Here is a 21,113-nt window from a genome sequence, read left to right as displayed (position 1 = left end):
AGGTGAGAGGGAGCATTTAAAGAAAAGAAAACTCAGTATTATTTTGCTGAATTTCACTTTTTTTTTTTTTTTTTTTAATTTGGTGTCCAGCCCTTTTACCATGTTTCTACACAAACTTAAGCTGGTTAGATACTCCTCCCCATCTTCATTTCAAGTATTTGAGCTATATGTTCCTTAACAGTGAAGTGATAACCACAGTACTTCACTGCTTCACCAACCAGACCAAATTTTGATTAAAGAAATATATCACAATATATTTACAACCAGTGTAAGGCTCATTTTTATTTAATTTTTAACCTGTAAGCATTTCTTCATTTATTTCCTAAGATTCTCTTCACCTTCACTTGGATTCTTAAATGTGTTCCTCTGCTTCCTCTGCCCATTTTTTTTTAATGATCTCTGAAAGCAGTATTTAAGCAAGCACCTCAACACAGGAAGTTCATCCTCCAGGTCCCTAAACAAAACAAAACAAAACAAAACAAAACAAAACAAAACAAAACAAAAAAGTGAAGAAAATCTATACTTGCTTCACATCCTGCTTTCTGCATACCACAGCCAGTTTGCAACATGAATGTATGCAAGGTAGAGCACAAGGGAAAGAAAAACTGAGATATAAAATAGTTCTTCAAAAGCAGAAAAAGGCACTGTGTTGTTCACAAAATATCAGAATGCTAAATGCAAATTTGCCCTTGAATAAAGGAAGGGAAAGGAAAAAGACACTGGAAGGAATTCAGGAGGTTGAGTTCAAGTTTTCTTTTGAATTTCAAGTTTGCCTGAAACAGTTTGACTCTCAGTGCTGCTGACATTGCATAAAGTGAACCCACCATCGAGGTTTAGATGAAACCTAGGTAAACAGCAGCAGATTTCATGCTGTTCTAATACAGACCCCTGTGAAAGCACAACTGTTCAGAAAAGTATGTAATATACTTCAAGTATGTGGACCTACAAACCTCAAGAGGTATCACTGAAACAGTTCTAGCCGAATGACTTCTAATTTGACACTGAAGAGGCAACCTACCAAGTAATAACTATGAAAACTGCACAGGGACAATAATTCAACCTACTGTAGCTGTGTTTTAAGCATAAGGAGAGCTGCTGTATATTACTGCAAACCTTAATACAAAGCTTACCTTGCTATCAGAGGATTGTTCAGTTTTTTAATGTGTTATCCAAACAAAAAAACACAAATCATAGAACACATTGAGAGTTAGCATGGGCATGTTTGATGTACCACAGCACATACATTAAAACAAAAAATATAAACTTTTGTAGGGAAGAAGTAACATAAATAATAAAATAATTTTCACACCAAGATCACTGCCAAACCACCCATGACTTTACTGGAGAGGTTAAGTCTCTCTAGACAGCTCATCTTAGCCAAGGATCATTATTGAAGCCCTGTCCCATTATAAACGTAGATATTCCTTCCCATATAGCACTTTCATAATCAAAGAAATACCTGGGTGGTAGTCAATCAGAAAAACAGCTCAAAGGTAAGAACAAGTTTTATGTCTGTTTTCCATCCAGAAGTACAATGAATTTCAGCAATACCAGTCAGGACAAAGCAGGAAAAAAAAAAAAAAAAAATATATATATATATATATATATATATATAAGAAAAAAAATCCTGAGTTCTTGCCTGGCACATATTCCTCTAGACCTCATGCATCTAAAAGCAAAAATTAAGGAGAAGAGCTGTTATTGATGCTGTTATGCACTATCATGCATAAGATGCATAGTTAATTCTCATCCCCTTGCTCTCTGCAGAGACCAGGAGCTCTTAAACCAACATGTTTCATCACTTCAGTAATGACATCTCCAGGGATCTACAGTGTAGGGCAGATGGGCTACAAAGTCTGAGAAAAGTGACTGATTTGGCCTTCCTTGGTCCAAATGTTATTTCCTGAAAATAAGAGCACAAGAAGCTGATGCAACATAGTATTACTAACGTCTTAAAATATATGCTTAATAATGAATATTTGAGTTGTATTTATCACCTACACCCCTATAGTTTTGAAATGTTCTTTGATAAAAATGTAGCAAATGGGTAATAAAAAGAGGCAGAAAATTTTTGTATGCTTTGCATAATTAAAGTGCAAGACATAAAGGACAGAAAAACACCACATAGATACAGAGAAATCTGTAGATACCTTGCTACATAACCAGTTTATTAATCCAAGTCATCAGTCAGGACTAACATAAACTACATTTTTATTCTGCAGTGCTTCAAATCTGGGTCAGTCAAGTAAATATTCTTGGTGTGTCTCGTAACAGTCGGGTTTGTCCAGTAGAGGGAGGCATTGTCAATACAGTCAGCTCAGAAAAGCAAGACTGCAGCAACTGCTGGATAAAGAAAATAAAATCCAACCAGCAATGATGTCCGTTTTGTATCTCTTTAAGCATTTATCTCTTTAAGCATTATGAAACTTGGCAAATGCTTAAAACTTCTATAGGTCAAGCAAGACCATGTGATGGCGTGGTAGTAAAATCTCTGACCTGTCCTGAATGCACACAGGTTGTGATGATGTCCAGAGAAGGCTAAAAAAATTATTGGAGGAATTGGCAAGCTTTCCAACTGAAGTATTTCCAGGCTGTAGTGTGCACATCCCTTGTGCAGGGAGTGATGTGAGAACAGCCCACAGGCACCCACCATCACTATCATGGAGAAATGCCCCAAAGTAAGAGCATACTCCTATATATTTATACACAAGAAACAGACACAGTCAGGGACTCTAAGCAAAGAGCCAGAGCCAGTAATGCCTGCCAGGCACTGCTCTCTCCCTGAGGACATGACTAAGAGGAAGAAGGGAGGAGATGCAGCAGTAGCATCGCTCTGGGAGAACATGCAACCCATTGGCTGCTCCCATGTCAAAAATACAAGTATTTTGTAGATTTCCTTGAGACAGTCCTTTGTGGGAGGACGTTATGCCAAACTTGTGTGGAACACATTACAAGTTTTGCCAGACCTCAGAGATGTTTAGTTGCATGAAGGCTCTGCCACTTGACAGTGCCTCTCAGACACATCACATCTTGGCTTTGGCCATGACCCAGGTGTTCACTGAGATGTTCAAGAGTTTCAGTAGCTGTGCCAGGTAGCCATGCTCAGAGAAAGCACAGCTTTAATACTTTCAGGATGTGTTTGCCAGACTGACTGAGAATTAACTTGGTGTGTGATACATTCACAAAACACTATCTTCACTGCTACTGTATCAAACAAGTGCTTGGCACATACATACATGCTTCTGCCTGGGAAGCCCTTGTAGGTATAGATGTGTGGAAAAGAGGGAGTAAAATGTGTTTGTTTTGTAGCAGGGAAAAGAAGGATTTGCCCTAGAGAAATGACTCAACTGCAATGACTTCATCACATTTTTACATATGCTATACTGTGCTTAAAAATATAAACTTGGTCATTAGTGTGCAAGCCACTCTCACGCAGACACCTGCATGTCTTTGGCACCACATGCTTTCTATTATAAATAAGAGCTACACCTTGCTTTTGTGGCAGAATTGAGACTAAAATCTCTTATAAAATCAGCCAGCACTGTGCAGACAGCTTCAGCCCCCTGAATCAATACTTTATGGAGAAGTTGATGCATGCACTCTGAAGAAAATGAAATAAAATGTACCATGTCAGTTTACATAATCCAAGAGCTGATAGCCTTCATTTTCTGAGCCACCAAAACAAAAATATAAAATAAGGAGATTCCAAAGCTGGAATGTAGTATCCACATATTTTGCATAATTTTTCAAAAAAAAAAGTCTCTTTTTTTAAGGGGATGGGGTGGAGGGCGGGGGGGAGGAGGGCACAACTAAGATTGTTGTAGCTTTTCCTACATAGGCTGAAAAAAATGGTGTAGGTTGGGAAAAATGCTGCATAAACACCCTTCCTTCCGTATTATGTTGGCTGCCTGACATGTTAGATAAGTTACTAAAAGGCAAAAGCTTTCAGATTCTGTCATCTGAATTTACCCAAGGACTTCAGTTTTCAACTTTATCTCAATTTCTCAGTTCCTGGAACACTTCCCTCCCCACATCCTCCTCCTCCCCAAAAAAAAACCAAAACCAACCAACCAACCAAAACCAAAAAAACTACCCCCAAAAAAAACAAACAAACAAACAAACAAACAAAAACAAACAAGGAGAATACTCCTAGGACATCAGATAACCAGTGCCAAACCCACACTGCAAGACTGTCATCTTAGCTCCCTGCCCTCCGTACCTTTGTTCCTGCCTTAGTGACTGTTATGTTCTTGCACATCTGCAAGTGCAGAAGGTTCTTTCTGAGAGTTCCTTAAGCACCATGACTTTCACATATAGGTGATGGCTTCCATGAGTCCTGTCAGCTTCAGGTACTACTTATTCATCCAACCATGCACACAGACACTCTTTTGTGTATGGCTGGAAGTGCACAAAATTGATGGCTAGACTGGAAAATATTGGCTTGTATTAAACAAGGAAACATTTCTTATTCATGTTTGTCATCTCATTGTTTGAAATAGATTTCACAGGGTCAATTTCTTCCAACAGATAGATTTCAAACAGTAGCTCTGATAATATGACTTAACAATCAGATGTGATTATTCAAGAAAGATACTTGGTAGGTATATGAATATGAAAAAAAAATATTTTGTCTATTACTTTTAATAAATATTGTGGCAACTGTCATATAAATAAATACATGTTAAAAATGAATTAAAACACAACCTAATGTCTGCCAAGTTAGCAATTAGGTATCTAAATACCCTTACAAAACTGGAACACTATAGTGCTAAAACTTGACTTCCCTCTCCAAGCTACCCTTATTTTATTTTCAGAAATAAAAAATAACTAATCAAGCATATCAAAACTAATAAATCAATCAAACAAACAAAAAAAAAAACCACAAACTTACCACCACCACCAAAAAGAACACCACTACCAACAAAAACAAGCAAAAAAAAAAAAACACAACAACCAACCAACCAAACAAAAAAAAGCAGCTAAGGACTTTGAGAAAGGTAGAAGAAATTAGGTTGCCCTGATTTTAAGTAGACACTAAGGCCTGTAATGGAATATTTACATATATAACTATACTTACAGATTTTTACATTTATTTTTTGCATTCCTGTACAGCTTGGTCAATTGAAATGTTATAGAAGAGGAAACAAAATGTGAGAAATGCTAAGGATAAAGCAAACATTATGAAGTCTTAGTTTGGTCCCCTTAGTTCGGACACTGATACAACTGATAGATATTATTTGAATCTAGTATTTCCTGGGCAATATTTTTGTTCCATTTAATCAGGTAAAGTCACAAGTGAACAGGTTGCTGTTGACTTCTCTCTTCCTAACCCAGGGCATCAACTAGATTATCATAAACCTCCCAGCTTTTCTGCAATGTGTTTTTAGAATGACTTCTAACATGGTGATCACCCGAGATACTTAAGAGACTGAACTTGCCCTCTAGGGGATGTTGTGGTGAGGGCAGTAACCCTGCCAGGAAAACAAAGTTAGTCTGCTTGAGGTGCCCATCCTTCAACCCCATTGAACTAAGGGCTGAGGAAGAAGAAAGTGTTTCACTGTAAATGGAGATGTCAGGACAAACTGTCACTGCAATCACTATACTACCAATTATTCAAGACAGACTCTGTTGACTCTGTCTGGCTGAGAAAACACATGGAACTTCTTCCCAGTTTTTATCTCCACTATCAGCTTGCCCTGTAAAGCTATCTTCATCCTGCTTTGTCTCCCCACTTTACTCTTCTTGTATTTTTCTTCACAGTGTCTCCCTGAAGCCTTTTCCTCATCCTGGGCTACTAATCTCTGAGATGATAAACCCAGGAGATGAAGTTTTTTCCTGCTGTGGCAGTCAGTTACATTTTTTGTTCTTGCTCTGTCAGTTCTTCCAGCCTCACTGATCTCCTCTGAAACACACAGGGCAGAGGACAGTAAAGAAGAACAGAAAGAGAGAGAAGTGAAGTCATTGCCCAATGCAGAAGAAGGCTCAAGTTACATCTTTAGATGGGAAAACTATCAGAGGTAAGGTTTTAGAAGAAGAAATGTCTTCCCTGCTGACAGCACTGTGAGGGATAGCTTCAGGGCAGAATTTTAAAAAAAAGATTGCCGTGACCTCTCTCCAGCCTTGCATGGTCCTCAGCATGGTAGGGCGGGAAAAAAAAATAAAATTATACTGGGTTAGACACAAAAACACATCACATTGTAGCAGAGATGCAGTATTCCCCCTGATTTTTCTGTGGCTCTGGCTGAAAAGAACTGGGAAACTGTGTTCAATATGACCACGTGAAAGATTTGAAAACAGAGAGAGTTCAGAAAAGAGCAACAAAATAATTAAGGGGCTGGAGGGATTTACCTATGAGGAAGATTAAAAGAACTAAATAAATATGTATAGTTTGGCTAAGCGATAACTAAGGAGAGGCATGCTAACCATCTACAAATATTTGACTGGCATAAACACTAGGGAGGGAAAGGAATTACTTAGCATGAAACAAGCAGGTATATCAGGGAGTAATGGGATAAAATTAAGAAATGGAAAATTGAGGCAGAATTTAAGGCAAATCCTCCTGACAATGAATTCTAATAGTCTGTGGAAAACACACCAGCATATGTGCAATAGGGAACAGTCCTGCACTGATAAGAAGGGAGACTTAAATGACTTGCTGGGCCTTTCCAATCTCAAATATTTATGATTCTATAATTAAGTATTATTAAATTTAATGGCATGTGCCATTTTTTTTTTCAGCAAACTCTGAGTGTTGCCTCAGGTCAGAAGTGTGCAATTATTTCCTAACTAAAGCCCTTATATTTTAACTCATGAATCCTCTTAAAAATGACTAGGTATGTCTCCTTTTTTTAAAAAAAATAAAAATAAATTGAATTTCTGTTAATGCATTTTCTCTTATTTTCAAATGACAACTATCTGCCCTTACTAGAGATTCATAAATCCTTCTTTATGCAATGCAAGCATGTGTACTTAAAGCTACATGGCTTAGTGCCTGAACCAGGTCAGCCTCAGGTTGAATGCCTGCTGTGTTCAAGGGAACTGATGTTCCAACCCCAGAGGAGCACAGAGGCACTTCTCACTCAGAGGAAGAACTGCATGTTACAGAGAAAAAGAAGTTACGTGGTATTGGCAGCTCAGAACTGCTTGCAGAGCTTTGAACCTAGAATGTATCCTTTTGAAGAGATTCACGTCACCGCTTAACCCTATGCCTCAACACCATTTATGAAACATAAACAGGTGTTTACGTGCTTGGTGCCCATGCTTCCAGCTAGTATCACAGCTGTTGTATCACAAGCTTCCTCTATTTTACATTGGCATCCTCCTTATTTTGGTGCATATGCCTGTTTCTTCCAGCATACACTCAAAAATGTCTCCTAAAATGTATACTTGTCTAAACTGTGTTCAGTTCAGTCATTTTTGGGAATCCAAGTGGGTTGCTCTCATCTGCCTTGCATGTGCTGCCTGAGGTAGCTGTAGAAGACAGTGTTGTAATTTTTGTGTTGTAATTTTTGCTGATATTCTACCATTTGATGTGTTACATGCACTGACACACCAAGAGAGTTTATGCAGTCTAAATCTTTGTGAATGATTAGAAAAATACATCATTTGTCCAGGTAACAGTGCTGCTTTCTTCACAAGTTGGAAAGGCATCCATGACACTTAACATTGTGATTCTTTCTTTCTGTATTCCAATTGTACACTTGACAATTTACCAATGCCGTATCATCAATTTGTGACATTCATATTAATTTTGTTCTTGACTACTTGCTTCAAGCTTCTTTTCATTATATGCACTGGACTTCAGCCTCACCTAAAGACACTAGATAACTACAGAGTTTCATCTGGAATTAGTATGTGGTGACAGTAATGCCTACCAAATATATATATATATTTGATGAAAAAGTTAAAAAAAAAATCGCCGGTGTAGCACAGCCAGCATGGCTTTGTCACAAAGGATGCAATGTATCTCGATCCCCATCACTTAGTCCTCTCTTCATTACCTGCCACGGGATGTCTCTGATCTGTGAGCCTGGTGCACTGGCTCTGCCTGCATATCCCATAGCTGGGCCACTGCTGAGATCACAGAATGTGAGAGGCTGGATATTTATTTCTAGTATGAGTAAATCCACAGTGTAAGATCCAGGGTGCTAGCATTACAACATTCTGAACACTAATTACCAGAAATCTATTTGCCGAATCTTTGCACTTTTAAGATAACACTATAGCAATCAAGCTGAAGTAGGATAATTAAACAAGCCTCTCTCTCCTCTCCCTACTCGCCCCAGTAACTGTGTAGCACTGTCTATCATTTCTCAGCACAGAATTGCTAAGATGTGGGTGGCTGATATGAAAGCTCAATTTGCTCTGTGAATTTTACTGCAGGTATGGCTTTGGTATGACTTCCCCACAAGGAAATAGCCACAGGGAGGCCTAGGTGCTGATGTTATAGCTTTGTATTGGGCTGTGCCAGACAGAATTAGCTGAAAAAGCTGTAGGGAAAGGGAAGGAAGAAAGAAGTAAATGTTTTTCCCCTTTCCCAAAGCAAGAACAGACTGTCTTTTTCAAAAAAAAAATAAAAAATAAAAATAATAGTGAATCATGAATCCAATGTTGGCAGCACTGGTAAGTAACCTGAAGAACTGAGGGTGCAAGAATTGGATTGCTGCTTGTCAAAACTTGTGTAGCTTTCTAATATAACGTGCAAATTAGTAAGCAATGCAGTGATAGCTTGCTACTGCCTACTTCATTGCGTTGCATCAAGCTTTAGCCATCAGTTTAGCACACAGTCCTCTTCTTGCCTTTACAGTTTCTACTAAAGCAGCTTCTGAGACCCTTTGTATAAGAGGAATTGTCCTTTTACTTCTAGAAACCAAAACCGAAGTCCTTCTCCACATCTGGATTTGTCAGCAACCGAACGTTTTCCAATTCTAGAGACTATATATTTCACTGAACATCAGTTTAACCTCTATATTACCATGTAAGGTGGATAAAACATCCTGCTTTTTTAGATTAATAAGGATCAAATGCAGACCAAGACATCTGATTTGTGCAGGGTTTTGTATGGAATCCCTCCTAGTTTTGTGTGCAATCTCACCTTCCATAAGTAGGCATTCTTTTACTTGTTGAACAGACTTCACTGTCACATAATGTTTTCCACTTGGTAGTTCACATTTTTGCCTTCTTAATTCTAGGCCAGAGTTTCTTCTTGCACATGTCCAACCTCTGGGAAAACAAAACCAAACAAAATAAACTCTCAAATCCCATTCTCCTTATATCATTCTGTTTATCACTCACAGAAAGTCAAGAGAAAATATTTACCAGCTTCCTTGTATTTTCTTTAGGCTGACTGCTTAACTTTTTCATCAATAAGATTTGTCTAAACTTTTATGTGGTGACTATTGTTGTTCATCTCTTCAGTTTATTGATTATTTTCATAGCCCTCAGCATAACAGACAGTGTTCAGGGAAAAAAAAAAAAAAAAAAAAAAAAAGAAAGAAAAACACACTAATATAAAATGAGAAGACTTCTCTCTTCTCTCTCAGACTTCTGAATTGTATGTATGTCAGGTGCTCTGCATAGTTACCATACAGAACTAGAAGTAATTTTTATATTTCCTTTCACACTGACTTTCCGTTGAGTGGGAAACAAAATATACTTCTGGAGATGCAGAAAACAAAATAGCAGAGTGCTCATGCATAGACAGCAAATTACTTTTGGGTAGAATAAGAATGTTACAGTCCAGAATTGATGTGGTTTTCATGTTATCTTAAAGAATAGTGTCAAATCTTTCCTCACTGCAACTTTTTAAAATTATTATTTATTTATTTATTTATTTTCTGAATGGAAATGAGAAATAGCCTAACACCACTGAGGTACTCCTGGATTCAGGAACACTTCCACATTCTGTGTCTTCTACCTCTGTGAAGGTAATTTCCCTGTGACAGCTGTGAGATAGCATCTATAGATTGTTCTGAAAAAATGTAACTTTCCATTAGGAGCCAGGGTGACGATTCTCTAGCAAGCAGAACTCCTTGATAAACATTTATTTTTGCTTTCTTCACCTAGGAAAGACTCTGCCACAGAACATCTTTTGGGATGGATCTAGTTATATTTCTTGTAGTTACTGGAAATTTATATAGTGACAGTTGCTATCGGGGGTAACAATGGTCAGACAAGTAACACCATTTTTTAAAGTATCTTGTTTACGACATCCTATCTCACAGTGAACATCTCATCTCCTTACCACTCAGGCATGTCTGGGAACAGTCTGGTGAAGGACAAGAGGACTCTGCAATTATACCATGAGCTGTGCTGCAACATACTCTTGTGTATGTCAGAGCAACTTCTTTTAGTGTGACTTTCACATCTCTCTGTGATCTCATGGTGGTGGTGGGATGAAATTTCAGCCTAATTCTTCTACATTAATTTCTCCCATTTGTGAGGCCAAAAGAGATGGCTTTACATGTTCCATCAGTTTCCTGTAAGTGAGCAGCTCACCTTGGGAGAGTGAAATTCCAGACCAGACATTTGCAACAAGTTTAAATCTACATGGCACCACTTAGGCAATGTAGTAGAAGCAATGGAAGAGCAAAACTACTATTTACTTCTTCTAACAAAATTCTCATATGATGTGAATGTATGTGCTTTTGTCATAACCAACCTAACCCACCTTTTGCAAGAATGGTGGGAACTCATTTCACTGAGCCAGCTGTCCATTTGGTATTATGCATGACTTCCCTATTAAGCTTTAGACATATCATGACAGCAATTTTCTCTTCAAAAAGTGGTGTTACAAACTTCGTAATTTCTATTCTTCCTCTGTTGTTCCTTTTTGCCAAGCAGCTAATTTTCATTCCAGGGACAGAGTACAGAACAGCCCACTAGATGACACAAGATGCGGCCATCTGACAAAGACTGGGAATGGACTTGGGCTTTCTGTTCTAATAATCACAAGTGCCAGTAACAGGACAGGAAGAGAGATTCAAACATAAATAAATTAATTAGCAAGGACATTATTTATACACTGGGAATTCCTAGTGTATGTGGTGTCTGCTCTAATAACCCATGGACAAATCACCTCTTCTTGCTGTAACACCTCAGGGAGAGGACCAGAAGAGAAAGACAACCATAAGTTTTCATCTAAAGGAAAAAGGATAAGAAGCAGCTTGAAAATCTGCAGGGAAAGATCCTGCATATTCATAAAGAGCAGAACAATCCATATGGACACCTGCCCCTCACAACAGCTTCTCTTGCTCCTGGCTACTATTGTTCCAGAGTGATCTGCAGTTAATATCAACAGGACTGTGGTACATGGGCATTTTAGTGCTCCAAGCTTGCTTTTTCCTAACGCAATGAAACACAAATGGCTGTGAAACTTTTTGGAGAAAAGATTGACTTCAAGGAGGTCAAGAAAAATTAAAAGTCTCTTCCTTGCTTATGTATCCTTTGTCAGCACATTCTAGCGTTCATGAGCCACATGAAAATGAATAAAAATAAACCTATGTTAATGACATTTTCCCCTTTATGACTCAAAAATTATGGACCAGATTCTTAACTGCTGATAAGCTATTTAAAACGGTGAAATCATTTGTCGAGTTGTCAGGAAAGCCCAAAAATTCATATTCGTATGTCATGAGGACTGATCCTTTTCCTTTTCATTGGACAGTTTAGCTGGATATTTTTTAAAACAAGAAAAATTAAGAAGACTTCAATTAAGAAAAGACTTCATGTCTTTTCTATGAGCTTCATGTCTTTTTCTATGACACAGTGTGTGTCATAAGATTCTAACCTTTAGCCTTTTCTTAAGACAAACACAAAAGTAAGATTCCCATTAAATGGTTGCCTTGTATGTCATTTTTACCTCCAAGCACTGTGCTCCTCCCATACTGTAGAGTCATTCCGATTTTCAGTACTATTCAGAACAGCATTTGAGCTTTTCTTGGGAGGTGAAATACATCTGATATTTTGTAAAGAAATAAAAATTTTCATTATGCACAGTTTTTTTTCTCTAATTGGCCAATTTGTTTTCTCTAATTGGCCAATGAACATATAGGCATGAACATGTGTTTAGTTACATGATGTAATGTGTTGCTGCAATAGTGATAGCCTACAATGATATGAAACCATGATATTAAGATAGAAAAGGATTATGGTGTTAAAATTCACAGCATCTTAAAGCTCTGAAGTTAAAAAAAAAAAGGGGGGGGGCAAGAAAAGAAAAAAAAAAAAAGACTCCCACAACACTTTTTAAAGACAAACATAACCATATAATTTATGGTACATGGTAATTACTTCCCAGTTTGAGATGTTCACTCTTTCCTCCCATTGTAATTTCACATACTGGATAATGAGTATCCTCTGCACTGAAACAAGAGTAATGGCTGTGCAGAAGGAGAATGGTTACTTGATCATTGTACAATAAAACGTGTCACTTCTTCTCTGTGCATGACTCAAGTACAGGTGTGCAGAGGAATAAAACCGAAAGGCCAGTTTACTGAGTTAAAAATAAAAATATGTAAAAAAATATTAAAAAAGGGAGGAAGGGAGGGAGAAAGTGAAGGAGGAAAGGAGGGAGGGAGGGAGGGAGGGAGGGAGGGAGGGAGGGAGGAAGGAAGGAAGGAAGGAAGGAAGGAAGGAAGGAAGGAAGGAAGGAAGGAAGGAAGGAAGGAAGGAAGGAAGGAAGGAAGGAAGGAAGGAAGGAAGGAAGGAAGGAAGGAAGGAAGGAAGGAAGGAAGGAAGGAAGGAAGGAAGGAAGGAAGGAAGGAAGGAAGGAATCCTTTAACAAAGATGCCTTTCTCTTAGCTTATTATAATATTATCAGTACCATTGCCATATTCTGTATTTTAAAAGGGGACAAATGCTTGTACTCACAGAGATGAGATTTCAGCTGAAAAACAGAAGCGGAAATAGAACAGAAAAGATCCCTAAACAACATCATTGGTAGGTAAAAAAACTACTCTTTCAGCCACTTTTCCAAAGATAAATACACAGCTCCAGTCATAGTGAAGAAACAGCCTAGAACGGTAACTAAGCCAGTTTCAGCCAAACCTAAGAAATAATTTCCTGAATATACACAAGAGGAAATGAAAACACCTCAAATCAGAACAATCAACAACATCTATAGCACAGTCTCAAATGTTGTAGAATCTGAAGAATAATTTTTTTAAATACAGTGGTATCATCCTATTTCTAGGAAAATAGAATGTCTATAATTCATTAGAATATTATGAATTTCAGTGTAGTGAAAATCAGTTTGAATTTAAACTACAAACTAATTCACAATGCAAAGATAAATCCTAAATGGGAAAAACAAATCTTACAGAATCCTCCCAGAATTAATATGGGATTTCTCCAGGTTCAAATTACAATAACACCACCATCAACTGAGTCCTCAATTAACCTTGTCTGACATTCCACCAGAATATTTTAAGCAATGTGAAGCATGCAAATAGAGATTTAAATTAAACACTGACTTCATACATTGGGCAGTCTGGAGAATAATGTGAAAAATTATGTAACCAGCTCAGTGCTTCTATAAACACCAAATGTTGATGCAGAGGAGACTGACAAAATTGAGGATCAGCATCCTAATTCCTTTCTCAGGTAGATCCTAGAGAGATTAAGAACTTGTTTACACGGGGGAGCCGGGACTCCATTCACATCCTCTCTAAGCCTGGTTTCTGCACATCGAGGTGACCTGCATTCATACAGCGCAAATCTTATTGTGCATTAACTGCTGAGATACAATATATTCTGTGCTCCTTTTGAAACTGTAGTGGATTCAGAGTGCATTAAGTGAAAGCACGCTAATATCCGTTGGGTGCAGCTGGACTGCATGCTGCCCTGGAGAGCTGCCAAGTGCTCTTGCAGGGGACAGCCTAACATGCCTGTCCCTGCCCTTGCCTCTTCCCATCGGATGCTGCTTCCTGGTTAAACACTGGCATGCAGTTGGGGCGAGCCCTTGGCTGGTGACAAATGCAACCCAGAGGTCGCATTGGTGCTATTCTCATTAATATAACTGTGCTCTGGCACAAGACTATCATCTGCCTCGATTAGGACAGGCAACTTCTGGAAGTGGAAAGTTGAAGGTTCAGTCTGCTTTGCAATGAAATAAGGCAACAAGTATAATGTTTCAGATAGCTGATATGTGGGTCAGGGTTGGGGTTTTCTGCCATTCTTAACTGCAGCAAGGGACTAGCATGAACCTCTTTATACCCCTTGTTCAAACCCTGTCAGCTTATTAGCAGAAGCAATGTGATCTGGACTTTTTATTTTTATTTTTTCTAGATTTTTTTCCGACTTTTAACTTTTCTTTTGCTCCTATTAGATACAACCCATATTAAATGCTTTTGTATACCTTCAGGACCTGTTGTTTTTGTTGTTTTGTTGTTTTGTTTTGTTTGTTTTCTTCCATGTATCTGCTGGAGATTTTGTAGCTATTTGAGTTTTTAATCTTTCCTCTTGTGCTGAATGCAGTGACTGTGGCAGAGAAGAAGCTGTTCAGATTCACTGCTTGTTATATATATATAAAATTCCCTGCTTCCAATCTGACTATCAAACAGGTATTTGTATATATCTGCAAAAACTCTTTTCTCTTCCTCCATGCTGATAACCTTTTCCCCTACATGTTCAGAAGGACAACTGTCTTCCCTGTTCCACCCCAGATACACTGCTGAAAAAAAAACAACTCAAGACTGTAGTACTTCACTGCCTCTCAGCTATCCATTCCTACCTATTCCCCCTTTCCTATCTGCTATCTGACAAGTTTATTGTTGTTTTTTGTTTGTTTGTTTGTTTGCTTTGTGTTTGTTTTCTTTCCACCCCTCCTCTTTGGCTTCTCCTGTCAGGAAAACTTCTCTTCCCATAGCACTCTTAAAATGGTGACTGCCAGCTCCTGCCTTTTGATGCAAAAAATAAAAAGCAAAGTGATTAACACTGTCCCCTTACCCTCCACCCCCCAAAAAATATTAATAGAAGTGTACTTACCGTGCACAGTGCAAACTAAGAATAGTGTTAATTACTATATCCTAAGTAATAGGGTACAGAAATGCTGTCATTTTAATCAATGGGTTTTGAAGTTCCAGCTTTCACGATACGTAATGAAGTACATTTTGAAGTGCTGTATCATAGAGCATTATAGCACATTTTATAGGCTTTTTCTTCCCCAATTACAAAGAGGAGAATTTCTGTAGCAGAAACATATTTTTGAGGCTTTTTCCCAGGATAAAACTTAGCAGAGCAGCTGTAAATCAGCTCTGCATAAGAAATGCATAGCCAGAGTGAGCAGTGAGGTGGGAGGCTGAAGATAACGTTAACCCCTCATGCTCTGAGCACTTGTTTCAAAACACTGTTGCTGCCACTGTGTTCTTTGTGCCTGTCCTCAGGAGATATGAAATGGATTTCACCATGCAGGAACTGCAAGGTGGGGAACAGCAGGAGAAGAATTTATGACAACATGAAGCTTTAAGGCTGCAAGCTTTTCCTTAAGTGTTTCTCTCAATTAATCATCTAAAACAGTTGTACCTTGCTATTTCTTTCTTACCGTAAACTTGGCTGTTTTCCTTCAGAAATGAAGTATATACAAGAAAGCTTTCTGTGTATTTGTTTGTCCCTTTGTGCTCTAACAACTCTTGAAGTGATGAGAGATTTTCGGCCACATTTGACAATGCACGTCGGGTATACAATGCTCCAAGAAGCTTTGGGAAAATATGTGACTGGATCAAAGACAAATGTGCTGAGGCAGAGACAGGGAGAGCTCAGCCCACAGCCTCTCCTTGTGGCTCTCCTCTCAGCCAAAGGGCCCTGGCTGGCTGGGGATGCCCATCTCCATCATCTCAAAACCCTTGATGTCATGTGGTGCTTCTTACACATAGACAGAGGAGAGGGCATCTCCAGACCCTTGGTGGCTTTCATCACTTCTTACATGTACACAGAGGAAAGGTTTACTGCAGTTGGAAATGCTTGGGCACAGAAGAGAAGAAACAATACAGCACATAAGGGATCTAGGGGAAACAGCAGGACATTGCTGTGATGTGATGTGTGTGTGGGAAGGGTGACTGCAGGATGAGGTATGGGGTTAGTGCAGATGTGGAGCTGTGGGATGAATGGATGCAGAGCACAGACATAGGAAGCCTGGTTTCATTTCCACCCATTGAAACAAAGCCACATGTTGCAACAGATGTTGCAACATGTAATTTTGCACAGTTTGTTGAAGCAGTAGTTCAATAGTTATATCTTACTTGTATTTCTCAAAAATAAAGATTTGCTTTATTCATCTGAGATATGGTTTTTATGAGTCTCATAATGCTAGCTACACAAAAGAAAAGTACATTTCTCATACTTAAGATTTTTCATGGCTCAATAGACTAAGTTTAAAATAAAATGGGATAACAGTGGGAACATAACCACACTGTGCACACAATGAAAGCAGTGTTTCCCCCACTTTAAAAGGTCTTTGTTCAATACCCCTGAAACATTCACAAAATAGTCTGTGAACTCTTTAAGAAGTCATCTATTAAATGTTCATGAAATACACAAGAAAATGTTACACCAAAAAAAAAAAGGGGGGGAGGAGGGGGAGAATCAGCCCCTAAAGTTTAATTTAAATTAATTTTAAATTGATGATCAAATAATGACTGTTGTTATTTATTCTCCATATAAGGTACAAAAGATGTCTCTGATCTAGTGTCCAGAGCACAAGTGATTTTGGAGAGTTTCTCTTCATTTCTCTGCTCCCTTTTGCACTCTCTTAGATGTACAAACTGTAGCATGCAATTATGTGAAAAGGAAAGGTACTGCTCAGCAGCTGGTAGCCTACTTACAGAGCAGTCTCATCTGCCCTCAGCTCCCAAAACCTTCTATCATCCTCCTGTAGCTTAAGCGATAGTTAAATTGCCCTTTCTCACGATTTTTATTATTTAGGAAAAGGCAGGAGAGAGACAGCAGGATCTCCCAGGTAAAGGTTCTGTCACCTCTATTAATATAAGCATGGTGGTAAGAATAGTGCTATCTGTTTCACTAAAACAAATAGGTATGATTTACTGGCAAGCAATTCATCTTGTGCTTTCACTAATCAGTGATATTGATAAACTTGCCATAATAACATACAAGGCCTAAAGCTGTTCTGACTCTAAGATCTGAATTGCAGAGCGGGGCCCAGCTGACAGCAAGATGTCAAATATAATCTCCTCCTAACCTGAAACATATTGGCAAAGACCAGCAGCACAACACGGAACACTTTTTATTCAAAGTGTTTTGAAAAGGTACCAGACTCTCAAAAGGGGCAAGTCTAGGAATAGGTATATGTGAATTTGGTCCCAGAATTGCAGTTGTACAAGGTTCACAGCACACCAAAAGAAAAAGCTTTCACAATGCTTATCACCTAAACACACACAAAATAGAACAGAGTGGGTAGGAAGGAAGAAGCAAACTCACTGAGATGGATATAGTGTAGCCCTGAATATGCAACTGTAAGAGAGGTCAGGCTTTTGTGCAAACCAAACAGCTCATGTAGGCAGATATGGGAGAAGCTTTTTCTGCTGCTATTCAAAGTCAACTGTCCATTTCAGAGCAGCATTCCCGTGTTCTTCTCAATATCTATTTGCACTGTGACTCTTCTCCTGGTATTCTCTACTTGCAATTGTTTGAGATCATCACTTACTCACTAGAAATAACAGTAAATAAAACACAAGAATAAATAAATAGGCATGACTCAATCTGGGATTAAAAAAAAAAAAAAAAAAAAGCCAGTTTGAGTTAGGTTAAAAAGTGTTCAGCATAGGCAAATTAGATGAAAGCCGATATCTACCCAAGAGATTGCATATACACACTAGACAAAGGAGACCCACCTAGCTTCCCCAAATAAGGAATCAGCTCTCATGAGCTGATTTTATTTTTTATTCCACTTGCATGATAGGAAGATCCGATCACTTCCCACAGGACCCAGATGTAATCAGAGTAGTTTCTTCAATCTTTTCTCATAAGTCAGTCCCCTTTGCAATCACTAGTGCTGCATTTCTTTGAATTCCCTTCCAGCTGGTCTGCAAGTCTGGTAAGAGGCTGTCCAGTCCCACATATGGTCTTCAAAGGGTCAGCTTCCATCCACTTCAAAGGGACCTGAGGGCATTCAGTAGGAAGCACTGAACATCTTGTGGGATCAGCCATTTTCCATTTCCCAGGTCTCAGACAAAAAGGGATTGTTGTTCCTTCCTGAATAAAGGCATGATGGTTTTTCATTTGCAGATGAAAATAAAGAACAATCAGAAGAAAAAAAAATCAACAAAAGAAAAAAAAGAAAGAAAAGGAAAAATAAATGTTTATTTTGCTGTGATACTGCATTGCAGATTCGCATCTAATTTTCTGCCAATATTATCCACTCAGTCTCTTTCAACATCACCGTTTTCCAAATTTTTCCTCCCACTGAATCTGTATGTTTGATTAATGTTTTCCCAGATGTCTGAACCTGGGGAAAAAAAGCACTTTCAGTCTCATTTTGTTAAGTGCTAGGAATCTCTTTGATGATCCATAACTAATTTTACTGTACTTGTCACAAAGCAGATGTGTGGCAATAGTCCCCTATGCAAGCTGCATTCAATCATTACAAATGCCAGAATTCTCCTCTCTCTCTCTCTCTCTTTTTTTTTTTATTTATTTTATTTTTCATTAGTAATTAACCTTCACAGTTTATCATAGTGTCTTTCACTGGTTTAATGATCACATTTGAGACATGAGTTGTACAGTTGGTCCTGCCACATTTTATCCCTCTTTTTTGTCTTTCAACCCTTCATAGAATACCAGATTAGGATGCAGTCTAGTTTCAGGAATGGAACAAGTCTGTGTTATGGCTATTACGTCTCAGTCATTTTGTGCATTAACACTCCTTATTTCTAATTTACCTGATATTTGCCTTCAAAGGATGGAGAGTCTTTAAACATTAAGTGGAACTATTAAAATGAAAGACTGTAAATAATTCCTTCTTAAAGAAGGTGTATTCTGTTATCTCTAACTCAGCATCCATAACTGCAATAGCTGTAAAGTTCACTTTTGTTTCAGGCTCCCCTGCTGTAAAAGTAAAAATCACCTCTGAATTGTCCCTCTTATTCCTGAGAAGATTCACCTATAAAAAAAACAGAGCAATGACTGATGTTATTGATTCTGACAACTGGAGGAATTCATGGAACTAGCTAAAAAGAAGCAACCCCATTGTGACTGTACGGAAACTGCTACCATTTAGCAACACAGAGTAGCTGAGGCTGGAAGTTACTTCTGGAGACTCTCTTGTCCATAAACTCTACTCAAAGCAGGGTCACCTAGAGCAGGCTACTTAGGGCCTTGACCAATTGGGCTTTGAATATCTTCAGTGACAGTGGAAACTTGACAGCCTCTCTGGGCAACCAGTGTCAGTGTTTAAAATGATGACTTTCACAGTAAAAATAAATAAATATAATATAATATAATATAATATAATATAATATAATATAATATAATATAATATAATATAATATAATATAATATAATATAATATAATATAAAATAGAGGAGTTGTTTGTTTGTTTGTTTGTTTGTTTGTTTGTTTGTTTTTTTGTTAAATAGGATTACTTGTATTTCATTTTGTGCCCATTTGCTACATTTATAAAATTACACCTCATAACACGGGCCACGTTTTTCTGCCAGGGTGATTTCTGCTGGATGTTACAAATATGCATATATTTTTCTGCAGAAGTTATCAAAGTGAAGTTATAATACCAAGCTAGATCATTTTGCTACTGGATGCATCTAAAGCCTTATGAAAAAAAAAGTGGTATCTTATTCATTGTAGTGCATATGAAAAATACACTACCTATATACAGAATTAAAGGAATTTGCTAGTTGATGTTGCAAATAGAAGCCACAAATAATTATAGTCTTAGTAATATTAATAGGTTTTAAAACAGAAATTACATCATTGTTCTCATTCCTTCTTCTAAAACTATAGGAAAATTAGCTTGTTTTTTTTTTTTTTTTTTTTCACTATCAGATTCCATTTTATTGTAGGTGAAGTATTTGTAGGTGAAGCATGTGTGTGGGTACATGTACATGTACCCACACACATGTACATGTACATTTTTGCTCTGAAGAAGACACAGAGTAAATTGAGACAAAATTTGTGTTTGCTTCTCAAAACTGGATGTTGGAGAATCCATCACAGATCTGTGGTATAAAGTTGGAGCAAAAGCATTGTTGTTACTAACAAAAATATTAATTGGATGACATTCATTTGCAAAACTTAAATTTCAAGAACTTCAGTGCTGTAACAGCCATTGTTTCTAGTCCCTTCTTCAGAAAGTTCTTAGTGCCCAGATGGCCAAATACATAACTCTTACTGAAACTCAAGGACAGTTCTGCCTTTAAGGCAGATGGAATACAGTAGAGAGACCTTTTGTCTGACGAAGTGGACAGAACCTGCATTTTTGTCAAGGGTCATTCTGCTGAGCTTCTGCAAGCTGACTGCTTTGGGCAGGTCTTTTGCAATAAACACCCAAAGATCCAACCTGGTCAGTGTTAGGCTGAGTTGTTTGTCTACTCAAGACCGTATGAGCTAGCAACTCACTGGCCTCCCTAGAGCTGGATAATAATAACATTTGTTTTCATTATGTACTAAATATTCCTTGCCATCGCTTGTAAAGTTAAGTCTAACCAAGGGAGAATGACAATCTTTCTAGCCCTTGGGTATGACTGGTGATTTCCTAGCCCTGTATTTGGATGGTACAACAGCCCCCTCCTCTCTACAGGAAATCTTTGTTGAAAGGGAGCCAGAGAGTACTGGATGTGTTCCGCCATCTGGATGACAGGGCAGGAGCTGGACTCTGAAACATGCCATAATATGCACCTGTTGCTCAGCCTAAACATGGCAAATAGCTGGAAATGAGTAATAGTTGTAATGGGTGATTTAGTTTTGGCGGATAAGTTTGGTTTTCTGACAGGAACTGAGGTATCATCTTCAGTCTGGAGGTTTGTCAGGTGCAGGATGGATTTTATCTTCCAAACAAGAAAGGTAAGCCCCCTAAAAGGCAAGTGGCTAGCTGAAATATGCTACTCTTGTTTTGGCCTCTTATAACTTGGAATATCTTTATTTC

The sequence above is a fragment of the Netta rufina genome (genome assembly GCF_964035555.1).
Source record: "Netta rufina genome assembly, chromosome: 1".
Taxonomy (NCBI): domain Eukaryota; kingdom Metazoa; phylum Chordata; class Aves; order Anseriformes; family Anatidae; genus Netta; species Netta rufina.
The sequence above is the reverse complement of the archived record's forward strand: the minus strand, read 5'-3'. Positions refer to the sequence as shown.